We start from the raw sequence: 11,365 nt of genomic DNA, 5'->3' as shown, positions 1-11,365 counted from the left end.
TTCTTGCTCGTCGATTGATCGGTCGCTGTGTATGTACGATTATCGTTCAAATTGCACGATACCGATTAAATTTGAACGATAATCGTTCGGTGTAAACGCAGCATTAGGCCATGTTAACACATAGTATAACACCACCCATTCTGTGACCCGGCCATGTCAGTGAAGATCATCCCTGCCGGTGATTGCAATTATATTTCTGTATGTGATAAAAACATCTGACAAACACACATAAAAGCCAGAGGGCAGCAGATCATGTGAAAATATATTTGTGTCATTCTCAAAACTTTTGGCCATGACTGTACTATAGGGGACATTTATTAAGGTAAAAAAGCGTATTTTTTGGCGCAAAATGGCCATTTTGCGAATAAAATATTTGCTTCTGGCCACTGAAGGGGGCGGAACGGGGGGCGCGGACTCAGAGTCCACTCTATTCATCATTTGTTTCGCTTAAAAACAGTCAGGAAACCTTCTCCAGCTCTGAGGCAGTGCACCTCTTCATAAATCTCCGTACTGTTGGCGCTGCGGGGACATTTTTAAGTCCGGTGCAGAAAACGCTGGACTTAATAAATGTCCCCCTATGTGTATACACTCCGGCGAGGATTCGCTATAACTGCAGCACAATGTAAGTTTAGTATTAATCACGGCCGTTGTTGCAAATCGGCAACAACGGCCGTGATTAATATTAAACTTACTTTGTGTGAATATGGCCTTAATCTGTATAGACACTGGAAAATTTTAAGCTCCAGACTGGACAGTCACTTTAAGTCTCTTCCTTAGATCAGTCCAAGATGGAAGTGATCAGTTACATTTTGGGCAGTTTTATCTCCAGAATTTATTAAATATTTATTAATTATTATTTTTTCAATAATTTTTGGGTGCAGTTTTCCTTTAATACTATATAAGAAAAAAAAACTTTTTTGAAGTTCATAATAAAGATACAATTCACTTTTTACTACTATAAAATGTTACTTGGAACATTAATAATATTTTCCTTGTATTATAAACCATTCTTCCTGAAGCTTCACATGGCATTTCTTTCCTCTCCCCGCTGTTGTTAATTAAGCAAATCCTGTCCGACTAAACAAGTCTTTCCTGGATTGCAGGGAAAGGGTTTTGGTGCCGCAGGTGAAATTATTGATCTCTCTAGATGTTGAGAATTAAAATGTCACATTTCGGTATTGGGACTACTCTCATTCGGCCGCGTTGAGCCTAGTTTTTTTCTGCTTTCAGAAAGCAATGGGCATTTCCTATAAAATTTGATGATTTGGGGAGCAGCTCTCCAAAGTAAAGTATGTCAGATTGTTATTACAGCGTCTCCCACACCTATGGCGGCAAATTCCTCTATAGTCGTCTATTTTATCTCTGTAGATAAAGACGAAGCTGCCATTCTTACCACTTTTTCTGTCAAGATTTTTATCACTTGACAGCAAACACCAATGTAAAGGCCCTATTACACCAAAAGATGTCTCACAGATTATTTTACAGATTTTTTTCAGCCAAAGCCAGGAATGGATTTGAAAAGAGGAGAAATCCCAGTATTCTCTTTTTATAGTTCTCTGTTTATAGTCCATTCCTGGCTTTGGCTGAAAAAATCTGTCAGATGATAATAGGGGCCTAAAGGAAGTTGTGTTAGGGTGGTATTACACGGGCCGAGCAGGGCCCGATAATACCTGTAAACGAGGGCCGATCTGCTAGATCGTCGCTTATTTTCTGGGCCTATTACACAGCCCGATAATCGTTTAACAAGAGCTACAAGGACATCGTTACCGGCCCAGCCCCCTCAACAGCCATTGGAAAGGTCCAGCCTAGAGGTCTAGGCCCCACCCTCTGTAGGTTGGCCCATTCCAATGGCCACCAAGGGACGGGGCCTAGATGCAGATGATGTAACAGAGGGGCAGGTCTACAATGCCACTGTGGGAAGGGCTAAGGGGCGCTGCAGATGTGAAGCCCCGCCTAAACTACCAAAGATAAAAAGCATTTTTAACTGGAACAAGCACCAAGAAATCTATAATACAGTAAGATATGAAAATGACAGAATTTAGGTTTTACAGCCAAAATAGAGAAAGGGGGTGACTATCACTTTAAGATGACCATACACCTTCAACAACTAATGGCTGACGTTCAGCCGTCAGGTATCTCTCCCAACTGCTGCCTGTCTTCCCCATACACAGGAACATTCGGTACAGTTGAGGGGTCCTGTGTTCTTTAAAAGGAAGGGGAAAGCTCTCCAAAAACAAAGGGGTCAGAGAACTGGAAAATCACAACCGGATTTTTCATCATGCCGTCCCCTATCTCAACTAACCTCATTGGTGGTCATTCGGGAGAGCCCCATACACCTTGTACTGATGGCCAAATACACCGCAAGCTCTGGGTATGGCCGATTAAAGTGTAAGGTGACCTTTATAATGGTGCTTGTCTAATGCAGTGGGACAGAGATCACAGGTCCAGCTATATCTGAAGGGGGTCTGAATACTTAGACCTCAACCTTTTAAAAATGTTATCATGTCTCCGCAACATGTCAAAAGTTTTTTGTTTTTTTTTAACTGTGACAGGGACCCTTTAAGATGGACAATGGTATATATGTAGGATGTAATGCATTTTATCATAATAAAGCTGAAAGTTGCAGAGCTTCCTGCTTTTTTTAAACATTTTTAATAAACACATGAAAGTTTATCACATCGCGTCTATGGGTCTATAAATTGCAGTAACTAGTCATTGTGCAGATGTAATGTTGTATTGAAATCCCATAATAGATGTTGCATGGCTGCCTTGTTTCTAAATACTTTCCCAGTTGTAATTAAACATTGAATATAAAAGCAATTTACGTGCCACAAGCTCTTGACTTGCCATGCACGATCCGCTTTTATGTATTTGTCTAAATATGCCTTAAACGTATCGATCTGCTGGAACTGTAGTTATTGTTAATCACGGCTTAAAGGGGTTGTCTGATTTGAAGAATTCAATTTGAAATACCCCATTAGGAAATATTGAATTAATGTCTAGTGTCCCCATTTAGGACTTGCATCCATTACCCAGTGGAGAAAAGCTACAAGGAGCATCTATCTCTCTGCTGGACTTTTTCATCCATGCAGCCTATTAATTTCAATGACATTTTTTTAATACTCAATTTTTCCAATGGTGGTGCTGCAAAGAACACTTCCTTACAAGTTACCCCACAAGATATAGCTGATGACTATACCTCAATAGCTCCAATTGAAAGCGTGAAGACAGCAAATTTGGTTTATTCACATCCTACTTCCCGCAACGTTTTGGCTGACACTCAGCCTTTCTTAAACTTGCACCCTGCTACTTTACTACTTTACCTAACCGATGCTGTTCCAAATATATTTTTGGGATATTATACATCAATAGCTGTCAGTCAAAGGTTTATAAAGCCAACAACTATTTTCCCATACCCTCGAACACCTGTCTTGGCCAAATATTTGTGTCTTCAATGGAGAAAGGAGAGAATACAGCTGCCAGACACCTCTGGATACTTATCTATAGGGAAAACAAAAGAATTTGAACCCCAGCATGTCCTATCTGCTCTTTGGGGGAATTGGGATGTCTCCATTAGAAAACTGGCCAGTCTTGCCGCCAAAATTGGTGATTTTGGCTTATTTTTTCTAGTGCTCCAATGTTGACCTCCAGGCATGAGGATCTGCTGAATTATCACAGTGCCTTATGCTGCTTGATAAATTTTGCACCTCTTTCAACACTGTCGTCTAAGATCCGATTACATGGGCCGACTACGGCCCGATCATTTTAGTAAACGAACGCCGATCTGCTAGATCAGCGCCGGTTTACTGTGCCTATTAGACTGACTGATAATCAGGCAGTAAGGGCTGCATTGACATCGTTAGTGATGTCCATGCAGCCCATGCCCAAACACCTAACCTCTCCTCACTCCCGGTCTTCTCTCCTTTGCACTGAAATTTCCCGGTCCCAGAGGCAGCAGCGTCTGAGCGGGGCCGCCGCGGCCTGTGATTGGCTGAGCGGCCTGTCAGCTGACCAGACGCTGCAGCTGCTGGGATGCTAAGGAGCACAGGAGAGAAGACTGGAAACGGGGAGAGTTAAGGTGTCAGGTGTTTGGGCAATCGTCAGCCATTGGCCACGCTATTACATATAGCGATGCGTAGTCTGCGCCCCACAATTTTAGGTCCAAACCTAAACCAACGATCAGCCGATGATCGCTGTTATCAGCTTATGGTTGTCTCTATTATACAGAGCGATAATTGTCCGAATCGGCTCGATTTGGACGATTATTGCTCCATGTAATAGGGCCCTAACCTTATACCACCTGTTAGTTGGTTTACTTTACGCCTAAATTTTGTACATTCCAGGTCAGGCTGAGAAGGAAAAATGTCAATTATTCCTCTCTAGAGGAGGGTGGTGTGGTAGAGAAAATATATATACTTAAATAAACAATGTGGAATAGTATTGAACATTTATTATAACCTTATAAATGGGTATGATTATTGGTCAGTACCTGATTGTACCGAAACAATTATTAAGAAATATTCCAATAAATAAACCTTAAAATAAATTCCAATTGTTATACAATAAAATGTAAAAAATAAAATAAATAAGATGCAAAGAGCCTAGTGAAGGCCCAGCGCAGACAGTCCACACAAGAGTATTATGCGATTTTCCCGAGTTCCTGTATGAGATCTTAGATCATATCGGTATCTATGATTATCGTGATCCTGTTTGGCACAATATCAATCCTTGTAAGTTTTGTAAGTTATATCAAGATAACCAATGGATGAGTCTTTTAAATCGCGTATCGCTTAGTAGTTTTATATAGCTGCAATAGAAGTAGCGGGCTTCATGCAGTCAGGCAATGTTAATTCATATGTAAACAAATAATGATACAGTTGGATTAATGGTGGTGGAGCAATCCACCTCTCACTCTGTCGTTGGCAGCTCTCACAATCCAATGCGGTGATGTCAGGATTGACAATATAGATATGTTTGGTCCGCTTGGAAGCTCTATGGACGTGGTCTGAATTCGTGCCTTGTGCTGTCCTATGTGGGGTTATGTTGATGGCGTCCGCATGTCAGTGAGCGCGCGCTCTTTTGAAGCTACTAATAGTGACGATACAGCTTCGGTTCGGGAACTATAGATCACAATGGATCGTAATTATGGCTACGTTATCCGTTGTGTTCATGTATAAGAAGTGATGTCATTAAGCTTTAAAATGGATGTTCATGAATACAGTTTTTACATGGTCAGAGCACACACCTTGCTGCAGCTGCTCCAGGCAGATTAAATTTAAAGCTTCACGGATGACATCACGAACACAAATGATGACATCACACTGTATTCATGAACATCCATTTTAAAGCTTAATGACATCACTCCTTATACATGAACACAACCGATAACGGAGCCATAATTACGATCCATTGTGATCTATAGTTCCCGAACCGAAGCCGTATCGTCACTATTAGTAGCTTCAAAAGAGCGCACGCTCATTGACATGCGGACGCCATCAACTGCTCAAAGATAACCCCACATAGGACAGCACAAGGCACAAATTCAGACCACGTCGATAGAGCTTCCAAGCGGACCAAACATATCTATATTGTCAATCCTGACATCACCGCATTGGATTGTGAGAGCTGCCAACGACAGGGTGAGAGGTGGATTGCTCCACCACCATTAATCCAACTGTATCATTATTTGTTTACATATGAATTAACATTGCCTGACTGCATGGGGCCCGCTACTTCTATACAGCTATATAAAACTACTAAGCGATACGCGATTTAAAACACTCATCCATTGGTTATCTTGATATAACATACAAAACTTACAAGGATTGATATTGTGCCAAACGGGATCACGATAATCATAGATACCGATATGATCTAAGATCTCATCCAGGAACTCGGGAAAATCGCATAATACTGTTGTGTGGACTGCCTGCGCTGGCCCCGGCGCAGCCGGTACCACTAGGCTCTTTGCATTTTATTTATTTTATTTTTTACATTTTATTGTATAACAATTGGAATTTATTTTAAGGTTTATTTATTGGAATATTTCTTAATCATTGTTTCGGTACAATCAGGTACTGACCAATCATCATACCCATTTATAAGGTTATAATAAATGTTCAATACTATTCCACATTGTTTATTTAAGTATATATATTTTCTCTACCACACCACCCTCCTCTAGAGAGCCTATTACATCTTTCCATTTACTCCCACTCTCCAGGTGCTGAGACAGTAGTGCACTCGAAGGGGCGATTTACGATATACTATATACATCAGTTAGGTGCAGCAAACCTTACTACTCTTTTCTATTCAAAATATTTGTATACTATAGCTTTACAAAACACTTTAAAATAAACATAGACATAAGCAGATGGAGGATGTATAACCTTATCATGAATTTTTATTAAAACCTGGAATATTTGGCTGCTTACCTCATTAAACTTATGTAGAATTTTACTGACAATGAACCATCCCGGCAGACAAGAAGTAAATGATTACCAATTTTGGACGCTGTTGGATGACATTGTAATTGCTATAAATATACAATAGATATAAATAATTCACGGTACACTGCTGTCCTAGTGAGAACAGGGAGGGGGCAAACATTTTCGAAATAGTTCACTCAAGATTGTGTGCGAGTCTGTAAAAGTCTCCAGTTAAAATCTAATTTTACACGACATGAACCGATGCCCGCTAACAGAGGCCGCCAATCCAATTACAAACCGCTGAAACATCATTACCAACAGTTGATGAATGAAGTGTGCAAACCACCCCGATATATCATTCATCAAATCCTATGACTTGCTACTTCCTCTTTCCATTGTTTGTTTTTACCTTTTTTTGTGTGTAAAACATGATGATTATTATATCAATATTATATTCCAGTCAATGGCTCTTTGCTTAGTGCCATGGGGGCTTTAAAGCGACTCTGTACCCACAATCTGTCCCCACTAAACCACTTGTACCTTCAGATAGCTGCTTTTAATCAAAGATCTGTCCTGGGGTCTGTTCGGCAGGTGATGCAGTTATTGTCTTAAAAAACAACTTTTAAACTTGAAGCCCGTGCCCAGGGAGTATCTGTGCCCTAACTTTGCACCACCCTTCTGTCCCTCCTCCCCACCCACTTCATCATTAGGAATGCCACTGAAACATTTTCTTCTGTCTGTACATTGCACAGGTGCCTTAAAGTGACTGTACCACCAGGCCAAGGCTGAAGCACTGGAGGCGGGCTGACCCACCCTTAGTGGGAGGAAACCCTAGCCCCTCTATAATAGGCTTCCATTGATTCTAATGGAGTCACATCATAGAGGGGCTGGGGTTTCTTCCCACTAAGAGTGGGTCGGCCCACCTCCAGTGCTTCAGCCTTGGCCTGGTGGTACAGTCACTTTAATGATCCTGCCCATGTGCCGAGCTGACACAGGTGGGGAATAGGAGGCAATCTGCCTGGAGCATTCCTAATGATGAGGAGGATGGGGAGGAGGGACAGAGTGTATGCATTAGGCTGGCACAACCTATCTAGGCAACGCCCGTTGGGTACGGGGCTGCAAGTTTAAAAGTTGTTTTTAGGACAATAACTGCATCACCTGCCGAATGGACCCCAGGACAGATCTTGGATTAAAAGCAGCTATCTGAAGCTACAAGCGGTTTGGGTAGGTCAGATTGTGGGTACAGAGTCGCTTTAAAGGGGCTGCATTACTCTACAGTAAGGCATACTCTACTGATAAAAGGGGTGTCTGGGAAAAAAGACAAAGGTCTACTTTTTTGGCAATTGGCTGCAGCTTGGTCTTATTCAAGAGAATGCGGTTAAGCTGCAATACCAGACATAATCTAAAGAAAAGAGTGGTGCTGTTTTTTTCCCCAGATAATCCTAGATACATGGCTGGCTCCAGGCCTTAAAGCGACTCTGTACCCACAATCTGACCCCCCCCCCCCCCCAAACCACTTGTACCTTCAGATAGCTGCTTTTAATCCAAGATCTGTCCTGCGGTCCGTTCGGCAGGTGATGCAGTTATTGTCCTAAAAAAATACTTTTAAACTTGCAGCCTGTGCCAAACGGGAGTATCTGTGCCCTAACTTTGCACAACCTCTCTGTCCCTCTTCCCCACCCTCTTCATCATTAGGAATGCCACTGAAACATTTTCTCCATGCTGAACAATGCACAGGTCCTTAATGATCCAGCCCATGTGCCGGGCTGCCACAGGTGGGGAATAGGAGGCAATCTTCCTGGAGCATTCCTAATGATGAAGAGGATGGGGAGGAGGGAAAGAGAGGTTGTGCAAAGTTAGGGCACAGATACTCCCGTTTGGCACGGGCTTCAAGTTTAAAAGTATAATAATCATGCCTTCCATTTCAGAACTTCAATGACTCATAGCATGAAGTGAAGTTTCTCTCCCATCGCTCATCATGATCACCACAGCAATATGTCTCTAGATATGATTCATAGAATTAAATAAATGTTATTTCTTGTTGATCTTCAAGATCACAATTTGTTCTCCTTAGCAATAGGCCTGTTAATATAAACTCCAGGGATCATAAAACGTGCTCAGGTGGCTATTAATCCCTTTTTACTGTCAGAGAAGCCACCCTAAATAGAGAACCCCCACTCCAGTACAGATACAATACTGTATACATTGCCACCACACACCTCACATGCCCTGGGTTCCCTTGGCTGGAAGGAGTCAGACTAGAAAAGTTGTCAGGCACTACATGAGTACATATTCTGCACCTATAACTAAAGTCCCTTAGAGATCCTCCTTTCCTGTATGTTAAGAGGTAATGTTACAAAGATTGGAATCTACTCTTAAAATGCAGCAGGGTAAAGATGCTAGGAGGTCATTAAACGAAAAAGATTGGCCTTACCTATAGCAGTCACCAATCCTGGGTCCTAATAATGGCTCCCAGTACTCAGATACTCCCAGGACTTATAGTACTGCAGGAAAGGATGACTGTTAACAAAATTAAGATGACTGAATGATGATTTTACTGGATAGTATCTGACAGGTGTGGAACATAAGCGACATGCGACATTGAAATTACTTAACTTAAATTTTTTTTTTCCATCCTCCGCTAAACTAAATGGAAAAGAAAATTAAGCTAGCTGATGCTGAACTACACCTGTATTAGCTCTGGACTTAAAGGGGAACTATCAGTAGGTTAGAAGAATCTAACCTACTGATAGCCCACTATAGCGCTGGGGATGCTGAGGAGGAAGGTATGTGTGTTACCTACCTCCCCAGCGCCGGTCCCGTGCTGTCAGATGGAATAATTTTTACTCCGGTGCACTGTTATGTCATGGGCTTGTTCGCGCCATTGATTATGATTAGAAACCGGCCGATGACGTGGCAGTGCTCCTACCGGTGCACCAGAGCACAGTTTACCCAAACTAACTGCACAGGACCGATGCAGAGGAGGAAGGTAACACACAGACCTTCTTACTCAGCATCCCTGGCAGGTTAGATTCATCTGCGGCTGATAGTTCCCCTTTAACTATGCAAAAGAAACAACCTGAAAGTAGTAATACTCAGAGAAACACATTTATGGCAAAATGCTTAAAGTTGCTAGTTAGGCACACTAATAGAGGCTCAGTGATTTCAAACACCAAAGGCAAGGATAAAACAATAAAACCAACAGCAACAAACACACAATGACACTTTTTGGTATGCCATATAACTTCACTTTACTTCCCAGCCGTCATTATGTGTTAGTGACTGTTGGTTTTAGTTCCTGAGCGCTATCATTCTGGGTTTTGTTGAGTGTCCTCCCTGCAGATGTTTTTTATTAACAGGGATCTACACCTATCTACTAAAGATTTTTGTGCATTCTAGATGGAGTGGGTAGGGCAATCGTGCTCTTTAAAAGGGAACAAATCAGCCCAATTGGGCTGGTATGGTTCCCTGGGAATGATTGACAGTCAGAGCGGTCCGTTACTGGCCTCTCTGCCTGTCAATCATCCCGCCGAGCGTGCTGACAGGCAGAACGCTTTGACTAGACACGGGCAGGGAGCCGCCAGATGACCACTTCCCGGCCCATGTCTGTCATGAGTCAGCCGCTCTATACATTGCTCCAGGGGAACCATATGAGCCCAATTGGACTAATTGGTTCCCTTTAACAACATACAGCGGGTGAGTCTGATCTCATTGATTGTATTCACTTGGATGAGCACTGGTCGTAAACACCAAAGCCAGGAAGATTCCTTCTATATGCAACACAATCCACTGAGAGTATCTTTTCTTGGTGTGATTATCAAACATCTCTGTATATCCTATTGTTTTCGCTGCTTCTCACTAATTAGAGGGCATTTGTAACTTGTTGGATACTAATGCTTGTTATAGTTATAACCTGTTTTTTTTTTTCCTTCAGTTTTTTTCAGTTTTGAACAAAGATGCTCTAATTTTTTTTAGGATAACAGAATTAGGGATGAGCAAACTTTTGAAAAGTTCGGTTTGATCCGGCAAACTTTCGTGAAGTTCGGATTCGTACGAACCGAACCTAAAACGAACCTTGCTATAACGGCTGAATAATTGCAGCTACAATGCTGGGAGTCTGATAGGGTATAGTTTCGTTGCAGTTGCTATTACAATGAAAAAAGTGGAAAAAATCTAAGTGCAAAAATAGTGAAAAGAAAAATGGGCCAAGGTGTAAGTGATTACAAGAGACATAGGACACAAAGTTCCTTGGACCCAGTAGGGTGGAAAACCAACATTTGACAGTGGAACTAGCAGCAGTAATAGTACTGTATTGGACCCAGTGTGGAGGTGGAGGAGGCAGTAGCACTTGAGGCACCCAGCCCTGTAAGGTTGAAAAGAGACTATTGGAGGAGGCGGCACCACTTGATTGCACCCAGCCCAGTATGATTAAGAACAGACTATTTAAGAAGGAGGAGGCAGTACCTAATTGCACCCAGGCCAGTATGGTTGAGAACAGACAATTCACGGATGAGGAGGAGGATGTTCAGACTTGGAGTGGTGGCCTGGGAATCTTTGCTGATGATGTTGTTCACTGCACTTTCAAGAACACAGACAAGTGGGAGGATGTTGTTGATCCCATAGTCATGACTGCTCACAAACAGAGTCATGTCCTCAAAAGGGATCAACAATTGGCAGGACATGTTCGAAGAAACCTGTGTACTATGAGGTTTATCACATGTGCCATACAAGGTGTATGACGCAGCCCTTCCTGCTGCACTGCAGAGACAATGTTCCTCCCTTTGTGGGCTACAACACTTCCCACCGTTAGTTGACCTTGGGTCAGCCATTCATATATCTCTTCCTCCTCCCTCATGGTCCGGAGGAGCTCCTGCCCACTGTGGCTCCGTTCACCCAGGCTCCCAAAATGGAGGACAGCCTGAGAGCGCCGGGCCTGA

This window comes from Dendropsophus ebraccatus, chromosome 13 (assembly GCF_027789765.1).
Source record: "Dendropsophus ebraccatus isolate aDenEbr1 chromosome 13, aDenEbr1.pat, whole genome shotgun sequence".
Taxonomy (NCBI): domain Eukaryota; kingdom Metazoa; phylum Chordata; class Amphibia; order Anura; family Hylidae; genus Dendropsophus; species Dendropsophus ebraccatus.
Note: the sequence above shows the minus strand (reverse complement) of the source record.